This window comes from Carassius carassius, chromosome 2 (genome assembly GCF_963082965.1).
Source record: "Carassius carassius chromosome 2, fCarCar2.1, whole genome shotgun sequence".
Classification (NCBI taxonomy): Eukaryota; Metazoa; Chordata; class Actinopteri; order Cypriniformes; family Cyprinidae; genus Carassius; species Carassius carassius.
Genome location: NC_081756.1, coordinates 49152155 through 49176681, shown reverse-complemented (window position 1 = coordinate 49176681; position 24527 = coordinate 49152155). Strand labels below are relative to the sequence as shown.

The following is a 24527-nucleotide window of genomic DNA, read 5'->3' as shown; positions in this document are numbered from 1 at the left end:
TGCTTCTAATTAAGTGAATAAAATATTATTATTATTATTATTATTATTATTATTATTATTAATATTTCACATACATTGGAAAGGTTATATTATAGCTTATATTATTATTATAGGTTATATTATATAATATAGCTTGTTATTAATGACTTGGTTTTATTAATGGATGCATTTAAAATTTAATTATATAGCATCTTTATTTATAGGCTGTATAATTACATACACACAGTAATGTATAAGTTGCATGTAATGTAATAATATTTCTTTTATTTCTCACACACCTTCCTAAAAACTAAAAGAGCTATTACTGAGTCTCAGCGAATCTTGCCATGATCAGCTCTTCCCAGGTACATTTGTTTAGAGTATTTTTGAATCAACATTTACTCATCAAATGCTCTGGTCTGAATCTTACTTTAAATTAACTTAATTATATGTTTAATGAGCAATATTAATTACACACAGAGTAAGTAGAGATTATCTTGTTTTTCAGAAGATAAGGAAGACCAAGGAAATGATTTGCCCAGGATGAGGAATGAAGATGGCCATCTTGAGCTCAAACAAAGACAGAAGTCCTCTGGTATGTGTGTGTTGAAGCAATGCTGTTATGTGTTACAGCACTTTATGATGATCTTTCACAGGACTGGTCATGTCAGCCGTGATTATTCTTTCTAATATTTTTTATTTTATTTTTTTTGATACAGCTATTACAATTATAGCATGTTGGCAAAGTGTGACAGGAACATTTTTTAATTTTAAGTAAAAAAAAAAACACACCACCTGTTTGTCTTAAATAAAAGAAAACAAGTTTTATAAAAGTGGTTTACATTATTTAATTGTTTCATAAATGTTTTGTTATAAATTGTGGATTGATAGTTGATTGGTCTGAAGCAAGGCCTTACACCGCACAGACTAAAACACATTTGTGAGAGAAGTCAGGAACTTTGGAGAAAGATTCTAGAGGAAGAAGACACATTTACTGCATCAATAGATGAATTCTAGAGGCAAACATTTCTGTCACATGCTAAGGGGTGTTTCATGAGCAAGTCCTTTGCCTCTGTAACTTTTTCTTAATTCTTGCATAATTAAATTGTTTATTGCAGTATTTTAATTTGTACAGATGGTCTCATCAGCCAAATGAGGGGTTTTGACCAAGTGATGCTCTTGAAAGGAGTGAAAGAAGAGGATGTGGTAAATTGTCTTCAGAGAAAAAGCTTCTCAAAAGGTCTTAAAACAGCTTGAAGAATGGTAAGTGTACAGTACTACAAGGGTCATAGTTGCTCACCCTGCTACAATCACACAGAACATAAGCTGAGCTCTCTGTCCATTAAACAACTTCATCTGGATTGATTGTATTGTTTGTTTTACTTTGACCAGGTCTGGGAACTGTCTGAAAATGGGATGTTAGGACTGAGAGATCCTCTGGCTGAGAAAAGGCTACACTGGATATCAACCACAAACTGTTTCCAGACACGAGAGAAGAAGATCACGATGGAGAGATGAAACCAGTTTAGATGTGATGATAAGGAATCATTATTTTCTGAAACAGTATCACGTCCTATATGTATCACATGATCTGTGTCACAGTTGACTGGATGGAATCTTTTTAGTTTTAAGGACATTTCATCACTCCTCTGTGTGAACTGATTAATTTATGATATTAATGAATTTTTGATCCATTATTATTTTCCTTGAATTGTGTTTGTCTTGATGCTACTTTATCAACTTCATAGTCTATGCTTCAATAAAATTAATATGGTGAATATTGTGTGTTGAAAATTCTTGGTAAATTCATAATTTTACTAGGTAGGCTCATATGTGTTTATTCTACACTTGAAAAACTACAAATTATTAATTACAGGATTATTTTTTACTTAAGACATAAACATTTTTTTCATCAGATTAATGAAATCTGGAACAAAAATACACCAGAAAGTTATTATTTTATATATTTATCACAAATATTGTTTTTTTTTTAAATATATTTATATATAAAGGGAGTTACTAGATGAATTATTTTGAAAAGCCATTTGCTTTATTGTTACAAACACTTGAGGGATAACTGAGAATGTAGCAGGAATGATCAACGTGGATCTTGTACTGTATTCAAACCAAGAGCATCCACATTACTGATGTCCAGCACCTGAGGAGCCAGATACGGGGGTGAGGAGGACATTTTTACACTGATTTTTGCTAATTAGTTTATATATATAGTATTCTTATATATATATATATATATATATAGTATTCTTAGTACTCCATGAATTCTTCCTTGTGTAATAGTGAAGTATCACAATGTGTATGCATTGTCCTTGATTACTGCTTAACAGTGGGGAATAGATAATGGCAAGTTGTTGCAGGTTCATCCATTCTATTTATTACTGTTAACTTCAAAAATAAAAGAAATAATCTATTATTTTTATTATTAAATCATTTCTTTATAATTTGTCCATGTTTCATCAGATGGCCTCACCATGTCCTGTCAAAAGCTTTACTAGCCATGATGTTAAGATTAGAAAAGTGTGGACTGTGAAAACTGTCAGATATAAATGTGACTCAGCTCAGTTTGTTGTCCATGATGAGGAGAATACATATATGTTGGTTTTACTGCCCTTCTACCCCCAGGGGCCCAGTAGCACCCCCCGGAAGAGCCAAAAACTGTACATTTCAAATGGCTGTAAATCAGAGTCCAATAAACATATCAAAACGAAAATCAGCAGGATTATTACTTATGCTATGCTGATAAAATAATGTCGGGCACAGTTTTCAGAAATGAATGGAAATGTGTCATAAAGGCATTTTAAATATTGCTCACTCTAAAATACCAAATTTCACTCTGTCTTTCAATTATATCATAGAGGTTTACACAATGAAAATATTTAGAAATCCAGTTTTCCATTAAATATCTTATTTATTTCATTTCGTCAATAAACCGATTTAAACTACATTACCCACAAGCCTCCATCGTTCTATCTATGGAAAGGGAAAACTAGGCGCTGTTTTTTGTAGTTCTTTGAAGTTAAGCTTAGGATCTCACTAAAGAGGTATTTTTTCTCAACATAGCAACCCTTACTTGTTGACTTAATCTATTACTAATGTGATAATAGCAGCAAAACATACTTTTGTAACACGATGCGCTGTTTAATATGGGTTAAAAGATAGTCCAACCACAGACTGTCCTGCGGTGACAAGGGAAATTGACAGCCAATGATATCAAAGCTGAGCAGCGGCGCCACGCTTCCTTATCCATTTATGACCGTTATCTTTCGGTTGAAGGGATAGATTGGTTAACAATCAATAACATTTGCTATCTATTAGATTGTGTTTTATTAACGTCCACACCTTCCTCCAACAATAATGCAAATGCTCTAATTATTGTTGTTCAGCTTGACAAAAATTGGGCAATATTGATGAGCACATGGCCAGCATTCGCAGTTCTATCTAACCAATTACTCTCATTAAATATAAGATTTTTTTTTCAAAGACAAGTGCATTTTCTAATCAAATGATGAGCTTCTAACATTTACATTGTATGTTATGTTGTGTTTTAAAGTTATAAAAATTATTAACTTTTGTGTTTCTGTGATTTGCCATTCTCTACCATTTGAACTCTAGCAATAAAAGCAGAAAGAAAAAACTAATTCAAAGACAAAGTGCCCATATAACTGCACTGCATCCTCTGTCAATAAGTTTGTTTTTGCCACTATGAAGAATAAAAATACTTTGCAAATACTTTTATTAAAAAAAAAAAACAGATAGTCTTTCAGAGAACACTGGAGAATTTAATTGACCAAAAAGTGATACAACACGGTTTCAAACTCAGAAAATAAAATCCATGAAGACATGCATGTCAAGTGTGCAACATCATCTATAAAACTCCATCAGCACAGCATCAAATAAACACTGATTGTCCGAACAATGGAAGAAAGAAAACGTGTTCAGGAAAACAAACACCTGCTACATAAAAATGCAGAAACAAAACCGACAATAACATCATTCACTTTATGACTGGAACTAGGGGATGGCTGTGCATGAATACATCCTTTACGAAAACTCCTGATGAGAACTGATGCTTTTTTTTATGATAAAAGCACCAGAAGCAAAGTTTACTGTATGAAGCTTTAAAAAGGGAACACAATGCTTTATCAATATGAAAATACTATTTTCAACTATTGTTTTGATCACTGGTTCTGCATACAGTATATGGGTTGCTGGAAGGTCACAGTGTAATCATTATAAGCTTGGAATTAAAACAAAGTTGCATTTTCTGCAAAAATCGAACCACTGCAAAGTCCATTCTACAAAAACCATTTCTGTGTGTGGTGGGGAGATAAAGAGTTAAAGAGGTGAGTCCTTGTGCATGATGGAGAAGAACAGCATTATCTGCAAACAGTTACTGAAAGACAGAAAGAAATATTATTTAATTACATGCAACTTTTTTTTAGACCATCAAAGCAGCCTCTGTAAAGATGCTGTATAATTAAATGTTAAATGCATCTATTATTAAAAGTTAGTCAATAATAGCAAGCTATATTCATATGAATTATTTTAAAAAATAGTACATGCTTAAAGGACGGTTATCAGTAGTGTAATTGATCTGGTCACAGAAACCTTTCCAATGTATGTAAAATATTAATAATAATAATAATAAAGATATTGAGAATAATTTGGTATTAAAACAAAGTGTTGCACGTTTTCTTGGTGCACAGAAAAGTATATTTATTTTCTACATCATTTGCAACTGCTTTTTTTCACTTAATTAGAAGCACCAAAAATTAAATTGTCCTCTGTAATAGGGACTAATGAAAAGAGATTTAGAATTTATTTTCAAATGCAAAGTTGAATAAAAAAATTAAAAAAAACGAAAACTCTGTAAACACTTAAGTTGTTGTTTATTGATCCAACAATCAGCTATCTCATATACATATGAGTGCTGTTCTTCCTGTGGTCAAAATCACTATTACATATCAATTTTTACAAAGTGTGTCCCACAGGGATGACTGCTTCCTTTACATCTTTTCAGCTAAAAAAATTAAATAATAATAAAAATAAGAAGGGGGGGGGGGGTAGCATAAAATAGAATTATAAACAGATAATTTATTTTTAAAGATTTTTTTTACTTTTTTTGGATTTACATAAAAATGTATCAAAAGCATGGTACAGTAAATGTGATTACTGTGATATCTGTCATATAAAAGCACATCAAAAAACGACCATTACAGTTGTACAACCATAGTTAGTTTGATGATTATTGTATTGTTGTATTGATTATTAATATACCATAGTAAAACTACAGTTACTGTGGTAAAAACATGGTAAATGGCCCGTTCCTGGGTTTTAACTTCAAATGTAATTTGTTACTGTTGTACGTGTCGTGGTTACCATGATTTTACTACAAATGTACATCTTTGAACCTGAAATGAATATATTGAAAGTCTATGGCACGTCACGTGACCGACAGAGTTTAATCACACTAGTTAGCAGCTGTGTTCATTTAGTTAAACGCAATGAAACTCAAAGACAGCCTCGGATGACTGATACAGCGAGTAAACAATACGGCGCTAATCTGATTAATAAAGAAGACAGAATACATTTTATAACAGGCATTAAAAGAGCGAATTTACATCTAAGTTACTCACCGAACCTGTGGCACATGTAAACTGATGGCAAGTATCGCGATGTGTGCTGAATGAGACTTCTTGAACGTGATTTCATAGTGATAAACTATGAATAAGCGATAAGCGAGAATGGGTTGTAAGAAAACGGTTAAGAAAACGCGCCTTGGAGCGTTGTTAAACTCACCGTTTAATGCCGTTTTTCCTGAAGTTGAGCGTTGCTTTGGTCAAACTCACCGCTGAATGCTGTGAATGAATCCCGTTTCTACGAGCTGTGTGTTAACAAAAGCAGTGCTGTCTACATTGGATGCGGCGTCGGGCACGCTACACAACAAACTGATCGCGCGCGCTCTGTTTCTGATGCACTTCAAGCACTCGATGGGCGGGGGAAGATTGAAAAAAATATGTAAAAAAAATAAAAAAATAAAAAATTCACTCGTTCACTGGCACCCCTATGGATGAGTGGCGCCCTTAGCATTTGCCTATAAAAACAGTCGGCATCTAGTCATAGCTGAGGGCGTGGCGAGGGCGGAGTCGGCGTGGGGGAAAACACAGCGAACATCGTGTGTATTTGAATGACAAAAATGCACATATTGAGTGCTCATTCCCAGAGACACGTAGAACAATTGTAGTCTCTTTTAACTTTAATATTCATATACACAAGTCCATATCGATATTTGATTCATTTTACAGCCCTAATATAGATGTATTCATTCAAAAATAGCCAAATTCCGTGATGTTCTGCTTTATACAGCAAGTTCTATTTTTGACTGGATTCCGCGATTCAATCGTTTAGCAAACACAGACGGGGTGAAATTATGAATGAAAGTGTAAAAGTTCTGACACAAAACTAAGTTGTTACGTGTCCACACGCTTTTTTAAGTGGGTTTATGTTCGACACTAGGCTAACGTTACAGTTTTGCTTCAGGTAGAATGATAAGGCTAATTATATATGCATGCCACTTTCTGAAACAACCTTACACAGTTTTGATAGCATTAATAATGAACACGATGTTATTATAGCCTACCTGTGATGAATGCCGACTGCACACATACACATGCTTAGTCTTGGGATTCCACAACTTCCCTTGATCATCCTCACAACTTATTGCTTGTAGCCATTTTGTCATCCTTTCCGGTTCTGTATGTTATTAGGAAGGATGTAGAACTTCAGTTCATAATTTGTTAGTTTATTGGAGGTACAGAAAACGACACAGCAACTCATCGGCGTGATTGTCCCGTGTATTTCAATTGGCGCCAACGCAATGTTTTCCCCCACGGGCTAAATTCACATCACGTGACGGGGCGTTCCCGGGGGCGTTCCCAGACAACCGTCTGTATCTATACCGCCTATGCCGCGGGCCAAGTACACCCGGCTGCAGCCTGCAGATCGAGGCGGGGCTGCACTTGGGGCGGGGTTGCACGTGCAGCCTCGCCCCATACCTACTCTGATTGGTTCAATCGTCTTTCATAGACTTACATGATAGGAAATGTGTGCGTAGTTAGTGTAGGATGGAGAATGCTGTTTAAAAAGGCTAAAAACACTGTACAGTTTTACAAAGCCTTTACTATAATGCAGTTTTTTATTATTAACTTGACTCACTATGTCTGATTTATTGAATCAAGAGATGTTAGCTGCTGCAAGTTTACTCTTCTTGACCAGATTAATTCACAAATGAATAATTTGGACATTCTAAAAGCACGCTTAACGTGAAAGTACGTGGCTTTATTCATTAAAACATGGCTTTATGCATTAAAACAGTGTTTTAAAAAGACCAAACTCAGTAAACAAATTATTAATAAAGCATTCTATTCACAGACAAGCAGATATGAGCACAGAATACGAACACAAAGCGTTTAATTTCCACCCATAACCTGCTTGTCTGTAAATAAAATGTGTTATTAAAAATGTATACTGAGTTTGGTCATTTTAAAACACGTTTTAATGCATTACGCCACGGTACGCGTTTTCCTTTCAGTCTAATGGTTTTCTATGGGAGGAAAATGCTTAACACGTTATTAAACACATTGCATTCTTATTCTGGACTCATCTGCCTGTCAGTGAATAGAATGCTTTATTATTAACTTGTTTACTGAGTTTGGTCTTTTAAAAACCCTGGTTTAATGCATTAAGCACCATTAAACGTAGAATGTCCCGAATCATTCCAGCTGATTGAAAAGAATCGGCTCAAAGGTCACAAAATGGATATCGGAAAAGATACCAATTTAATATAAATAGATGATACTTTATACAGTTTATCTCAATATTTAACAGTGGCTGTGAGACTGCACTAAAATAAGAGCATAATTATCATGAAATTGTGTTCGTTACTATAGCAACAGTTTACATGTAGCCTATGTCCTTTCAGAATCATCACTGGCCGATAGAAAAAAAAAAGTTTATCGATTTCTTAACTTTCAAATAACGAGGAGCAGCATATTTTCCTGAAATAAAGGGGAGAAAAAGTCTATGTTTTGCAATGTAGTAAAGAAAATGTAAAGTTTCATAGAAATTGAATTGGCAGACACAGACTATTGCAGTCATGTATCAACTGCATGACGGATAATTATATGTAACAATAATTGTCTTGTCATGCTATATAAATTAAAACAGTAATGATACACCCCTTTTATTTTCCTTTCTCATACTCTGATGATATGAAATAATCATATTTTCTAAAATAATTTAATTCATAATTCATTCTTCTATCTGAAGACCTGGTCGTCTTACTGTGGATAATCAACCCAATTAATTTACTATATTCGTATGTTAGCAAAACAATCATTTCAGGGACATGGCAAGTTACAGGCTAATGTTTTTTTTTCTGCTTTTGTGTATTATGAAGGCTTTATAAAACTGTACAGTGTTTTTAGCTTTTTAAACAGCATTCTCCATCCTACACCAACTATGCACACATTTCCTATCATGTAAGTCTATGAAAGACGATTGAACCAATCAGAGTAGGTGTGGGGCGGGGCTGCACGTGCAACCCCGCCCCAGGTGCAGCCCCGCCTCGATCTGCAGGCTGCAGCCGGGTGCTTCTCCCGCGGGCCGGCCCTGACTATGATCACATATTACACTGACAGACAGAGAACATTCATTTTAAGAAAAGTAAAAAATGAAACATGGAACATTTATTATTGTATAATTTATATGTAAATTTTAAATTTACATCTTTGAAATTACTAAACTGGTCTCTTCAGGGTTTTGTGATGTTTGAATTCTGAGATTCTGTCTGCAGATCAGCACACACAGGAGAGGATCTGAAATCAATCTCACACTCACCAAGAATGAAGGAATAAGCCAAATAAGAAGAAGCTGTGGTACAAATATAGTAGAGGATAAAAAGATTTTGAGTAAGATCAAGGGCAAACAAAACACCAGCAGAGTGAATATGAAAACAATCAAAATATGATAATCTGGTTTCCTGGATGTGTGAGAGTGACGATCAGCAGAACATGAAGCTCCACAAGATATTATCCATGCGATCACTGATGCAATGAACATAAGTAGACCAATAAAGATACGAGGCAGAGGATCTAACATAATATTACCAATAATGATACAGAGAAACACAAGCATGTAGAAAACTGTAAAACATGGTGAAGAGAAAACAGAAGCAGTATTCAGTTGATATTTCACTGAGAGAATTCCCTCTAGTGCCACCATCTGGTTTAAAAGAATACCACAGTCTCTTGATGACAACAACAAAGCCCAGAAAACCTGAAATGTTTGATCTGAATTAAAATCAATGTCATTTAAGAACCATTTTAACAGTATGTATGGACTCAAGAGAAGTTCAACAAAGTCAGTGAGGAGGAGGAGGATGATGAAGACTGAAATCCGGTGTCCATTCTTTCTGTGATGAATTAGATCTCTGACAGACCAAGCAAGAGCTGGTAGACCTGCACACACACTAATGATGGTGAAGATGGACAATCTGACCCTTATCTCCAGCAGGTCAGTTTCCAGTATCCAGTCAAAGATGTGGTCAAATTTCAGAAACAAATCTGGAAAAAGTATCCTATTCCACATAGTCTCTCTTTGATTTATTTATTTTTAATCCAATATTGAGGTGAAAATATGTAATTGTCTAAAAAATAAAAAAATAAAAAAAAAATTATTTTGTTCAACTCAGAATTAAAGGGTTGGTTCACACAAAAATGTAAATCCTGTAATTAATTACTCACTCTCATGTCGTTTCAAACCCGTAAGACCTTCGGTTAAACTTCTGAAAACAAATTAAGATATTTTTGATGGAATCTGAGAGCTGTCTGACTCTCCATAGACAGCAATGCAACTGAAATGTTCTCAGATCTCCTTGCCACTTTTCTGGACTTGGGAACATTTCAGTTGCATTTCTGTCTATCCCGAAGATGAACGAAGGTCTTACAGGTTTAAAACGACATGCGTGAGTAATTAATAATAGAATTTTCATTTTTGGGTGAACTAACCCTTTAATAGGCTGAAAACATTCATGCATTCTAGCCTGTTTTACATGTCAGTTTCATATTTAATAACAAAGTGAAAAAGCAACAACTGTGTCTTACCTAAATATTTTCTGAAGATTTCTACAGCGCTGTGGTCATGCCATAAGAACGTTTCCCGTCTTGGATGATTTCTTTTCTCGTTCCGTCTGTGTGTCTTGATCTCTCTTTATTTTTTTTCTACTGCTGGTTTCTGGTTGCTGGTTTATCTGGTGGTTTGATCTCTGGCTCTCATATCTGAGCTCTGACTGGTTTCAGTAAGAATCATAAATTATCTTTACTTTAACCATAATGTTTAAAAGTTTATTGCATGTTGCACCTCAATGAATGCACTCGTACTAATTCTCACAGTTTTATTGCAAGTAAAATGGAATTACTGATTTCTGAAACATCAAGCATGTTATACATTAAAGGGTTAGTTCACCCAAAAATTGAAACTTACCCACATGTTGTTCCAAACCCCTAAGACGTTTGTTCATCTTCGGAACACAATTTAACATATTTATGATGAAATCCGAGGACTTTCTGACCCTCCATAGACTGCAACGCAACACATTCTTCAGTTTCTTCAAAAAATTATTTAATAAAGTGATTTTTATTTTCTTTATGCACAAACAGTATTCTCATAGCTTCATAAAATTAAGGATGAACCGCTGATGGCACATGGACTATTTTAATGACGTCCTTACCTCCTTATAGGTCTTGAATGTTTCTTTTGTGTTGCCATCTATGGTAGGGTCAAAAAGCTCTGAAATTTCATCAGTGATATCTAAATTTGTGTCCTGAAGATGAATGAAGGTCTTACAGGGTTGGAACAACATGACCGTGAGCTATTAGTGACAGCATTTTCATTTTTTGGGTGAACTATTCCTTTAAGGTACTAGATTGGATGCTCTTATGCCAAGAAATGTTCAAGAATTTCAGTCCTTGTTTTAGTAAAGTTGGTTTTATTTGCTCCTTGGTTTTCTCCTGTCTCTCAGTGTCTGTTTTTGGTTAAATAAAAGATATGTCAAACAACTAGATCCATGTCTCAACCCTCTACTTGTGTACAACCATTGTGTGACAGAAGAATGGACCACAATAATGCATCTAGCAGCAGTAAAAAGGGAAATTTCTCACTTGAGGAACATACATGTGAGAGATTGGATTTTGCTCATAATGTACTCTTTCCTGATGAGGCCCTTTGCACATTCTGTCATAATGGCCTCAATGTGCAGATGGTTCTCTTATCATGTGAAACCCTTTATAGCAGGTGAGGAGGATTCAGTGGGGGGTTTATTATTATTTTATTTCTTTGAGTTGCGCATTTTGTTCAATCCTGTTTAAAAACATGTTCAAATGGAGTTAATCACCAATTAATTGATCAGTGTTTTGATATGATGTTCAAATTAGTTACATTAATGTGTTTTCTTTCCTTAGAACTGAATTTAAAGTCGTTTTAACCTGCACAAGTGTAGTTTTAACCAAGATAATGCAGTGTGACGTTGTCTGCGTGAAAGTTGGCCTGTGAAAGTTAGCTTGTAAAGCACAACTGCTGTTTTATCTTCTTTGTGCTAATGTTTAGCAGGAGCAGGCAAGGTTGTACCACAAATAATTAACTGCATGTTTTCTACTGGTGCAGGTAAAAATATAAATGCAGTATAAACTAAATGCTGGACATGTTGAATTCATTAAGTAAAGTCTTTTATATAGGACATATTCTACATATATATTGATGTCTTATTTGAAGTGATCTTTAGTTACTATAATTTTGTTTATATTATTTCTTAGTCTTGTGAAATATGAAATTCTCTGTATTGTGAACTCTTGCTTCAGTCCACGGGAGGTCTGAGAAGAGCGAGCAGGAGCAGGCAAGGTTGTACCATGAATAATTAACTGCATGTTTTCTACTGATGCAGAGCACTCAACATAAAAGACAACTCAACCAGCAGACTGACCCCAGTGTTTATTGAACACCACACATCACAAAGCAGAAGGGTAGTCGAGCCGTGAGAGCTGAGCTGGATAGAGCCCCTCTTACATTTAGTAGAATAAAGCTGCAAACAAAATGCAGCGCTGCCTAGATAATAATGCGCACAGAGATCATTAGCATTATTCTGGAGATAAAACAGTAAAAAACTACAAATATATGAGCATCTCCCACAAATGAACACATTACAGTCTACATACTATGTTTTACAAAAACAATACAAAAATCTCCTTGTATCTGTAAACTTATTTGTAATTTTAATATTTGCTTTTGTGCTCTACACTTTTTTGTTACAACCCGAATTCCGGAAAAGTTGGGACGTTTTTTAAATTTTAATAAAATGAAAACTAAAATACTTTCAAATCACATGAGCCAATATTTTATTCACAATAGAATATAGATAACATAGCAAATGTTTAAACTGAGAAAGTTTACAATTTTTTGCACAAAATGAGCTCATTTCAATTTTGATTTCTGCTACAGGTCTCAAAATAGTTGGGACGGGGCATGTTTACCATGGTGTAGCGTCTCCTTTTCTTTTCAAAACAGTTTGAAGACGTCTGGGCATTGAGGCTATGAGTTGCTGGAGTTTTGCTGTTGGAATTTGGTCCCATTCTTGCCTTATATAGATTTCCAGCTGCTGAAGAGTTCGTGGTCGTCTTTGACGTATTTTTCGTTTAATGATGCTCCAAATGTTCTCTATAGGTGAAAGATCTGGACTGCAGGCAGGCCAGGTTAGCACCCGGACTCTTCTACGACGAAGCCATGCTGTTGTTATAGCTGCAGTATGTGGTTTTGCATTGTCCTGCTGAAATAAACAAGGCCTTCCCTGAAATAGACGTTGTTTGGAGGGAAGCATATGTTGCTCTAAAACCTTTATATACCTTTCAGCATTCACAGAGCCTTCCAAAACATGCAAGCTGCCCATACCGTATGCACTTATGCACCCCCATACCATCAGAGATGCTGGCTTTTGAACTGAACACTGATAACATGCTGGAAGGTCTCCCTCCTCTTTAGCCCGGAGGACACGGCGTCCGTGATTTCCAACAAGAATGTCAAATTTGGACTCGTCTGACCATAAAACACTATTCAACTTTGAAATAGTCCATTTTAAATGAGCCTTGGCCCACAGCACACGATGGCGCTTCTGGACCATGTTCACATATGGCTTCCTTTTTGCATGATAGAGCTTTAGTTGGCATCTACTGATGGCATGGCGGATTGTGTTTACCGACAGTGGTTTCTGAAAGTATTCCTGGGCCCATTTAGTAATGTCATTGACACAATCATGCCGATAAGTGATGCAGTGTCGTCTGAGAGCCCGAAGACCACAGGCATCCAATAGGTTTCCGGCCTTGTCCCTTACGCACAGAGATTTCTCCAGTTTCTCTGAATCTTTTGATGATGTTATGCACTGTAGATGATGAGATTTGCAAAGCCTTTGCAATTTGACGTTGAGGAACATTGTTTTTAAAGTTTTCCACAATTTTTTTACGCAGTCTTTCACAGATTGGAGAGCCTCTGCCCATCTTTACTTCTGAGAGACTCTGCTTCTCTAAGACCAAGCTTTTATAGCTAATCATGTTACAGACCTGATATCAATTAACTTAATTAATCACTAGATGTTCTCCCAGCTGAATCTTTTCAAAACTGCTTGCTTTTTTAGCCATTTGTTGCCTCCGTGCCAACTTTTTTGAGACCTGTAGCAGGCATTAAATTTTAAATGAGCTAATTAAGTGGATAAAAGTGTAAAATTTCTCAGTTTAAACATTTGCTACGTTATCTATGTTCTATTGTGAATAAAATATTGGCTCATGTGATTTGAAATTCCTTTAGTTTTCATTTTATTAAAATTTAAAAAACATCCCAACTTTTCCGGAATTCGGGTTGTATGTAAATTTCACAATATATGGAGACACATGAAATATATATATAATTCCATATACAATTCCACACCAGTTAATTCATAGTTTTGATGCCTTCAGTGTGAATCTATAATTTCATAGTCATGGAAATAAAGAAAACTCTTTGAATGAGAAGGTGTGTCCAAACTTTTGGTCTGTACTGTATATATATGAAATGCTATACATAATAAAAATATATATATTTCACCTTTGCATTAGTGGATCTTCACGTCTTTGAAGTATAATAATTTGCACTCCAAGAAATCACATTCACACATATATCAGATGTTCAGATCAAATCTGCAAAACTTCAAGTATATTATCTGAATTCCAATATATTTTGAAGGATCTAAGATTGCCTTAAAAGCAAACTACGTTTTGCATAGAGAGCAACATTACATTTGTGTTGTGTTTTACTTTCTTTCTTTTATTGTCAGTTTATTAATTCATTATTATTTATAATTTAACTATTTTATTATTCCATTTAATCATAAAATCGTCAACTATAATAATTATAACCATATATATATATATATATATATATATATATTCATTCCATTGATTTATTCATCAATTAGTCAATATGTATATATTTCCTACTATTTGTGGTTTAGTCTTAAGATTGTGTGTTTCAAGAGATTTTTGTGTACATAAGTAAAATAATGTCTCCATTTTAAGGTTTTCAGATGTGAATAACGGCTTCAATGGTGTAGGCAGTAATATTTTGGGCATGGAAAACTAGCTCGTAACGCGATTGATTGGGTTAGAGTCCGGCTTTTGCAGAGCTCGTTCTTCACACTTTTCCCATCACGTCACATTAGAATTTATTTTCAATACAAATGAACAAAATGTTCTTAAAGTGGAAGTAAAGTGCCCAACGAGCATTTAATAATGATACAACTATTTATAACTGGCAACTTAGTATTATTGTAAAGAGCTTTGGGTGTACATAGAAAAGTGTTACATAAATAAGTTTAATAACAGGATAAGATGTGGGAATAGAAAAAATATAGATTGAGAAGTATACTGCATGTGTATGTTTACTGTAGACCAAAAAATTGTTTTATATTGCTCCCTAATGGTTATTGAAAGATTACAAGCTTACATATTAATAGACTGAGCATCAGAGTAAAAATATCATGATATCACAACCAGCCCATCTTACCAAACCTCCTCAGATTATAACAAGTCCCTTCACGGTTTTGTGATGTTTGAAATCTGAGATTCTGTCTGCAGACCAGCACACACAGGAGAGGATCGGAAATCAATCTCATACTCGTCAGGAAATAAGGAATAAACCAAAGAGGAGAAAGCTTTGAAGGTCGAGCAAAGAATAAAAAGAAACGTAGTGCCATAAAGGGCAGATAAAGCACCAGGAGTGTGTATATGAAAACAATCATAATATGATGATCTGGTTTCATGAATGTGTGAGAGTGACGATTAGCAGAACATGAAGGTTCATAGGATATTATCCATGTGATCACTGATGCAATCAACACACATACAGCAATATAGAAATAATAACCAGGATGTAAAAATATTTGACCAATAATGATACAGAGAAACACAATTATGTAGAAAATAATAAAACATGGTGAAGAGAAAACAGAAGCCGCATACAGAGGATATTTCACTGAGAGAATTCCCTCTAGAGCCACCAGCTGGTTTAAGAGGAGGCCACAGACTCTTGACGCCCACCATAAAGACCACAAAACCCAAATTGTCCAATCCTTATAGGAGGGGATCTCATCAAAGAGATGTTTAATCAGTATGTAGGGACTCAAGAAAATCTCAACAATGTTAGTGAGGAGGAGGAGAATGATGAAGACTGAAATCCGGTGTCCATTCTTTCTGTGATGAATCAGATCGCTGACAGACCAAACAAGAGCTGGTAGACCTGCACACACACTAATGATGGTGAAGAGGGACAATCTGACCTTTATCTCCAGTCGGTCAGCTTCCAGCTTCCATTTAAATGGATAGTTTTCCATATTCTAGTCTCTCTTTGATTTATTTCCGTTATTCAGCTGAAAATATGTAAGTGAATGAGATAAAAAAAAAGTACTGTATGCTAAGCGACTTTCACAATATACAAAACTTGCATTTTCAACTAAACATAAAACAGTTCAGAATCATCAGGCTGAAAACATTCATGCATTCTAGTCTGCATTACATGTTAGTTCATATTTAAGTTTAAACCAGAAAACAACAACGGTGTCTTACCTGAATATTTTTAGGAGATTTTTGTGCTGTGCTCATGACATAAAATCATTTCCAGTCTTAGTTGATTTCATCTCTTACTCTGTCTGTTTCTTGTTATTTTTTTTTTACATGTTGTCTACTGCTGGTTGCTTGTTTATCTGATAGTTTGATTTCCTCTCTTATATCTGAGATCTGACTGGTTTCAATAAGAAGCATTAATATTATTTACTTAAACCATAATATTTAAAATAATTAAGAAAAGTAAATTAAGTAAAACTAAAATATTACTATCCAAAAAAGTGTTTTACTGTATCCAGAAATGTAGTGCAGGTATGTGCAAATTGTAGTTATTTCATTTTTTTTTTTTATTTTGATGGAAACAAGATTATCGAGGCTGCCTAGAAACAGGATATTCTGCTTTCATTTGGTAGTAAGATGTATATGGTCTTAATCAGACATTTGCTCAGACTCTATGAATAGATAAGAGTTTCAGAGAATTAGTAGAACTGTTGGAGAAAACCACTATAACCCCAAAGCAAGTGATGGTTTTAAGTTTAATTTCTTGGAACAGACAAGCAAATGACGCTGTGGAGGTGCTTCATAAACAAGCTCAATGATTAGTAAACTTAATTTTGTGCCAGGGTACTACAGTATAACCACAGGCTAAGTAGTACCAGTCAGTAGTACCAGTCCTTAAACCAGATAATTCAGTGTGTATTTCTGGAGATCACAAGCTTGCTGTAAATCAGGCATGCAAGGTGGAAAAGCATCATATTCCCAAACTTGAGAAGCTGTTGCAGGAGGTAAAATATTATGCATACCAGTGTAGCAAGTTCGTTGGAGGAAAGGAAGAGGACAAAGGGGTCGGCTGGACTGCTGACGTATTTATTTAACAAATATAAATGAAACTTCACAAACACCAAATGGTGACTTCTATTCTGACAGGTTGGCACAACATTTTCGGTTTACTCTTTCCGGTTTCGGTTTCCGGTTCGGGTCAGCAGTCCATCTCTCTCTCGCTTGCTTCCGTCTCTCCTGGCGTTTTATACTCTCTCCACGCCAATTACTGGAACAAGAAACAGGTGATGATAATTTCTGCCCAAACCACTCACTTACCGCTCGTCTCCTGATTCTCTCTCCCACTGCAGACTTCGCTAAACCACGCCCTCCCTGCCACATACCCCCACCGCCCGACTCAGGCCGGGGAGCTATCCGGCCTGCAGCCCCCCTCCCCCATTTCTGGAGAGGAAGTCGGCTTCCGATATCTGAACACCCGGCCTGTGGACCACCTTGAACTTAAAAGGCTGAAGAGCTAGATACCAACGAGTGGTCCGCTCGAGAGCTTCCGGCTAATGTACAGCGCCGGCTGTTCCTCCCCCTATATCTCCTGGGACAGGACTGCCCCCAGGCCCCTGTCCGACGCGTCTGTCTGCAACAGAAAAGTGAAAGAAAAATCAGGAGAGTGTAACAACGGCCCGCCACACAGAGCAGCCTTGACCTGGGTAAAGGCCTGCTGACACGGCTCCGTCCACTAGACCGTATCTGGCACCTCCTTTTTAGTGAGGTCAGTCAAAGGGCTGGTGAGGTCCAAATAATTAGGAATAAACCGTCTATAATATCCCGCTAGCCCCAAGAACTGCCTTACCTCCTTTTTGGTCTTGGGACGTGGGCAGGTCGCAATAGCGGCTGTCTTATCAATTTGGGGACGCACCTGTCCATGGCCCAAGTGGAAGCCCAGATACCTTACTTCCACACGCCCAATCGCACACTTCTTTGGGTTGGCCGTGAGCCCCGCTCCCCACAGCGACCTCAGGACAGCCCTCAGATGCTGCATATGCCGCTGCCAATCATAACTAAATATAATGATATCATCCAGGTAGGCAGCCGCATATGCAGCATGGGGCCGCAGAATCTTATCCATGAGGCGCTGAAAGGTAGCAGGTGCCCCGAACAAGCCAAACGGAAGGGTAACAAATTGGTGTAATCCAAACGGCGTTGTGAAAGCTGTCTTTTCTCTGGATAATGGAGACAAGGGGATCTGCAAATAGCCCTTTGTTAAGTCCAATGTCGAATAAAAATGTGCCGTTCCTAGCCGATCAAGCAACTCGTCAACCCGCGGCATTGGATACGCGTCGAATTTCGACAGAGCATTCACCTTGCGATAATCCACACAGAACCGGACTGAGCCGTCCGTTTTCGGAACTAAAACTATCGGGCTCGCCCAGGTACTGTTGGATTCTTCTATTACCCCCATGTCAAGCATAGCGCCTAATTCAGCCTGAACTACTTTTTTCTTGTGCTCAGGTAAGCGATATGGCCATTTGCGAACTACCACGCCCGGCTTGGTCTCGATATGGTGCTGAATCAGGTTAGTACGGCCCGGTAGGGGCGAGAAAACATCGGCAAACTCTGCCTGTAATTTCGTTAAATCAGTGAGTTGGGACGGCGAGAAGTGATCTCCACCTGGAGCCAAGGCGAGGGATTGTGGTTTGATATTCGCCTCTGCTCCGTGATCATCCCCCCCCAATCACCGTTGCCAACATCACTGATTCTGCCTCATTCTATTTTCTAAGGAGGTTGAGGCTGTAGATCTGACGGGTCCCGTTCCTATCGCTCCGTATTACCTCATAATCGAGATCTCCAACTTGTTGTGCGACCTCAAACGGTCCCTGCCACTTAGCCATTAATTTAGAGCTCGACGTTGGGAGTAATACAAGTACTTTCTCTCCTGGTGCAAATTTGCGTAACCTAGTTCCCGTTATACAGCTGGCTCTGGCGGTCCTGGGCTTGTAACAAATTCTCCATTGATAGCCGCCCCAATGTGTGGAGTTTTGTTCTCAAGTCCAGCACATACTGAATTTCGTTTTTGCCCTGAGACAGTCCCTCCTCCCAAGTTTCTCTCAGTACGTCAAGCACCCCCCGGGGCTGGCGTCCATAGCTCGAAGGGGGAAAACCCCGTGGAGGCTTGCGGGACCTCTCGCACAGCGAATAACAAGGGCTCTAGCCACCTATCCCAATTTTTGGTGTCTTCCTGAACGAACTTACGGATCATGTATTTAAGAGTGTGATTAAATCGTTCGACCAGGCCGTCGGTTTGTGGGTGACAGACGCTAGTTCGAATCGATTTAATGCCCAACAATCCGTACAGTTTGTGTAGCGTACGTGACATAAACACCGTGCCCTGATCGGTGAGGATTTCTTTTGGAACCCCCACCCGGGAGATAAGACGAAACAGGGCATCCGCAACACTTTTAGCGGAAATGTTGCGGAGGGCCACCGCTTCAGGAAATTGTGTTGCATAATCAACTATGACCAATGCAAAGCGATGTCCTCATGCCGATCGCTCTAATGGCCCGATGAGGTCCATACCAATTCTCTCAAAGGGGACCTGCATTAAGGGGAGAGGGCGCAAAGGTGCTTTAGGGGCGGCCGGTGGGTTCACCAACTGACATTCCGGACAAGACGCGCACCACCTGCGCACGTTGTCATGAATGCCCGGCCAAAAGAAACGGGTCATGAGGCGATTTAGTGTTGCTGCCTGTGCCAAATGGCCCGCCATAGGGTAAGAATGAGCCGCATGGAAAAGCATTTCTCCTGCTGGTGTTGCTCGCGGTGCAGGACCGCGAGGGAAGTGATGATGTCCGCAAGCGGCGTGGAGGACGGGCTTTGCATGGTGGCGGCGGCGGTCCTGCTTCCTTCCCGGGTTTCGGCACCAGTGTAGCAAGTTCGTTGGAGGAAAGGAAGAGGACAAAGGGGTCGGCTGGACTGCTGACGTATTTATTTAACAAATATAAATGAAACTTCACAAACACCAAATGGTGACATCTATTCTGACAAAACCGGTTTCGGTTTCCGGTTCGGGTCAGCAGTCCGTCTCTCTCTCGCTTGCTTTCGTCTCTCCTGCCGTTTTATACTCTCTCCACGCCAATTACTGGAACAAGAAACAGGTGATGATAATTTCTGCCCAAACCACTCACTTACCGCTTGTCTCCTGATTCTCTCTCCCGCTGCAGACTTCGCTAAACCACCGCCCCCCCCCCCCCTCCCTGCCACAACCAGCAAGTGATTTTTATTAGGAGTCTAAAAAAGATTTAACACTGAACACACCCAGTATTATTCACAGGTGGCTTCAAGTCGTGCCATTCAGCAGATCAGTGAGGGGATGCTACAGTGCATCACTTGTGTGGCAATATACGTATCCGTAGGTATGAAGGAAGGTGAGGTAAGGCTTAAAAGGTTTTGGTCCAGCAAGTGGATTTCACAGGTCTTTGTCCACTATTGAACAGAGTGGAAGCTCAGCTTCCTGACATGTATGTGACTGTGTTTGTTTAACTACTACTTTAGGTTCCTAACAATCTTGTCAACCTTGCTGGCCCCCATACATAACCAACTGAAAAAGCATTGGAATAGTGAACAAAACAGATATTTAAGACTTCCAATAACTAATTTAGTATCCTTCATTGTTTGTTCATTGTTATAAGGAAAAAGACATTTTCAAGTATTAATATTACACTGAACACAATTATAAACACAACACTTTTGGATTTGTCTGGTCAGTATCTGGGACCCGTTTCACTTAGGAGGTTCAACCAACTCTGAGTTTAAACTTGAACTCTGAGTTGACTTACCATGAGAAGGGGAAACTATGCGTTTTCGGGTTACAGAACAGCTGAAATGAGTTGGTTTAATGAACTCTAAATTGACTGACTCTGAGTTTAGCACGTGCTCCACAACTATAAAAAGCCATTATCAATGTAGCGTGATATTACGATTCACCATGGCAACAGCTCCGGACAAAAAGCCGTCTGCATACTTCAGACTTGATATTTGATATAAATGTAATTCTTATTAGTGTTATAATATCACAGGTGAAAACTGGCAGAACGTTAGATAATAGTTAATCATTTTATGGTATCTCATGGGCAAAAAAAAATATATATAAAATAATAATATTAATAATAATATTTTAAGTGCATTTTTCTTATTTTACAAATGATTTGCCAATAGAGTAAGAAAAATATGGCAGTGGCTATTTACACTAAGTGGAATTAACATACTTTCTTAGCGATATATGCTATTTACAATAGGCTAAGGCCAAGTAGCTCTAGATGCTATTTACAGAAAAAAAATGTACAGTGAAAATTGTGATATATTCTATTTACCATGTAAAAGTAGCAGTTCTTTGCAACAGGCTAAGTGTAAATAATAATTAGATGCTAGTTATACTTTATACTTGCAGATACATTTGCACCTCAGTATTTTTATACATTAACAGGATGCAATAATAAAAGATTGTAAATGATTATATTTATTACAATTATAAATAGTTGTATCATTATTAAACACTCATTAGGCACTTTACTTCCACTTTTAGAACATTTTGTTCATTTTTTACTAAAAATAAATTCTAATGTGACATGTGATGGGAAAAGTGAGAAGAATGAGGTCGGCGAAAGCCGGACTCTAACTCAATCAATCGCATTACAAGCTAGTTTTCCGTGCCCAAAACATTACTGAATACACCATTGAAGCCGTTATTCACGTGTGTCGTATTTAACCTTATGTGTCGATGGAGGGCGGAGCTACAGTATATTTGCAATTAGTAAAGGACACTCAGAATAATCTGGTTTTCCATTTGCATTAAAGGAGCATTTCACCCGTGGGAACATTGATCTTCATTGAAAGTGGGTCATATATGTAGTCGAAATCAATTAAAACTTTCGAATTTGGTGCCTTTTTGACCGAGTTATTACAGAAAGTAACTTTAGGGCTCATTTGTATGGAAAACCACAACTCCCAGAATGCAACACATTTGCACAGCTCCACAAGCCACTCCCACTAATCCAGAACACCGCTGTTAGGCTGTTAGGCGATATTGTCTACAAGACATTGAGGACACAGTTAGCGATGTATGGTATTTACGTGCAACAGTAGTAAACAATGCCACAGTAAGCTTTTTGTGCATTAAAAAAGGTACTGCGCAAACAGTTTACAGTGGACGTTACGTAACTTATTAACCGGGAATCATTTCATGATAATAATGCTTAAAGAAATTGTGTACATTTCACGAAATGAATAATAAATAAAATTGAAACACTTACTTTACAGTTAGACGTCCATTTGTCCCTGCAGGCTTCGGCTGGCGTTTCCAGTTTACCTTCGGAATTCTGAAATATGTCTCCAGGACGCCTCTGTCCATATGCGGGGCGAAACTAGGATGGTTCACAACGCAAACATCCGTGTCCTTGTCTGCCTCAGACATTTCTTTGAGGAGAAATTGGCATCTTTCAGCCGCCGCCTCCTGTTCCTCCATCAGCCTCAGCTGCTCTGCGCTATATTGTGGCTCGTATAGATAGCCACGAACATCTGTTTCGAGCAACAGACTTTGAAAATCCTCTTCTTCCATATCATGAGTTGTTCCTCCAGCCATTCTCGTAAATCTGACTCCATAAGCGCTTGTTAGCTTAGCTACATAGCTTCCAAACAAGATGGCGGATTTTCATTTTCGTTTCTGTAAGTTTAGTCCCACCTACTGATCTGTAATAGGCCTGTAGGGTGAGTGGGTCCCACCCCCTGGAATAATAATAAGCTAGTGTCTGTAGTCTCTACACTTTTCAATGAATTTTGACTTCCTGCTTATTATGACGCAAAATGACGATTTTTACGTCATAATAAGCAGGAAGTAAAACACTTAAATCCTTATTTCTCCCATCTCAGGGAAAAACAAAGGAAAAATCCATGATCATTATAATATATGACTGGGTTTCTAACAATACAAAGCTAAATGCAAATGGGTGAAGTGATCCTTTAAGATTATTTTTATTACCACACTGGCATATAATTTTACTGAAGTAAAATGCACTTAACTTAGACCCCCAAGGGTATATATATATTTGTATTTGGGAGGTGGGGGGCACTTAGTAAGAAGAGCATTTTTCCAGCATCCATCAAATGAAGTGTTTAAAAAAGGGGAGGAGACTGAAAGAAACTCTGGATTTATCGAAGAAAACCTGCTCCTGACCAGGTTAGGTTCATAGAGTAAGTTACTACAGTAACTGACTCGGAGAATAAGTTACCTCTCTTTCAGAAACGGGCTTGACTTACCCTGATTTCTCAGGTTTGACAAACCTCCCATTCTGAAACAGAAAATCAGAGTTTCCCTCATTTCAGGGTTAACATACTCAGAGTTTTCACTTAACCTCCTTTGTGAAACGGCCCCTGGTGTGACCATCATTTTCCTCATGCAGGGCAACACATCTCCTTTGAATAGAGTTAATCAGGTCGTTGATTGTGGCCTGTAGAATGTTGGTACACTCCTCTTTAGTGGCTGTGCAAAGTTGCTGGATATTGTCAGGAACTGGAACATGCTGTCACATTGTCACGACCAAGGCCTCTGTGGCTCTCTCCAAAGGGCACCGGAAGGCACCTTCACCTGAGTACTGATGCTGTTCTGGACAACATTTACCCATATGCCCCATACCTTGGACTAATCACCACCAGGTGTTCCTCATTCCACTCCTTATATAAGCTGAGGCCAAACTCTCATTCAATGCAAAGTCTTGTTTAGCATTTCTGAGTATTTATTCTGGACTGCTGACCTGTGTATTATTTTGGACTGCTCTTACTCTATCGATTCTCTGCCGCCTGCCCTAATGACCCTTTGCTTTGTCTCTGACATGCCTGCTGCCTGCCCTGATTCAAGCCTGGTAACCGACCTTGATTGTGTTTGTCTCTGATAACCTTGATGCTATTGTCTGACCTCTGCCTGGTAATTCTATGTTTCTAAATAAACATTGCACATGGATCCGAATGCCCCTGACTCCTCATTACACATATACAAACCCAATTCCAAAAAAGTTGGGACACTGTACAAATTGTGAATAAAAACAGAATGCAATGATGTGTAAGTTTCACATTCAAAGATGTGGAAGTTCTTCAGAATACAACATAGATGACATATCAACTGTTTAAACTGAGAAGAATTTATAATTTTAAGGGGAAAATAAGTTGATTTTTAATTTCATGGCATCCACACGTTTGGACAAGGCCATGCTTACCATTGTGTGGCATTCCTTCTTTTTATAACAGTCTGCAAACGTCTGGGGACTGAGGAGACAAGCTGCTCAAGTTTAGGAATAGGAATGTTGTCCCATTCAATACAGGCTTCTAGTTACTCAACTGCCTTAGGTCTTCTTTGTCGCATCTTCCTCTTTATGATGCTCCAAAGGTTTTCTATGGGTCAAAGATCTGGACTGCAGGCTGGCCAATTCAGTACCTGGATCCTTCTTCTATGCAGCCATGATGTTGTATTTGATGCAGTGTGTGGTCCGGCATTGTCTTGTCGGAAAATGC

At 37.8% G+C, this 24527-nt stretch overlaps 1 long non-coding RNA gene across 1 annotated transcript in view; it reads left to right on the top strand.

Moving 5' to 3' along the window:
- The first annotated feature begins 269 nt into the window (after nucleotides 1-269).
- The window catches only part of LOC132098399 (uncharacterized), a 200344-nt gene continuing 176086 nt past the window's right edge, over nucleotides 270-24527 (top strand). Inside the window, exon 1 of the long non-coding RNA XR_009422907.1 lies at nucleotides 270-344. This is a non-coding gene — a long non-coding RNA (uncharacterized LOC132098399). The remainder of the gene's footprint in view (nucleotides 345-24527) is intronic.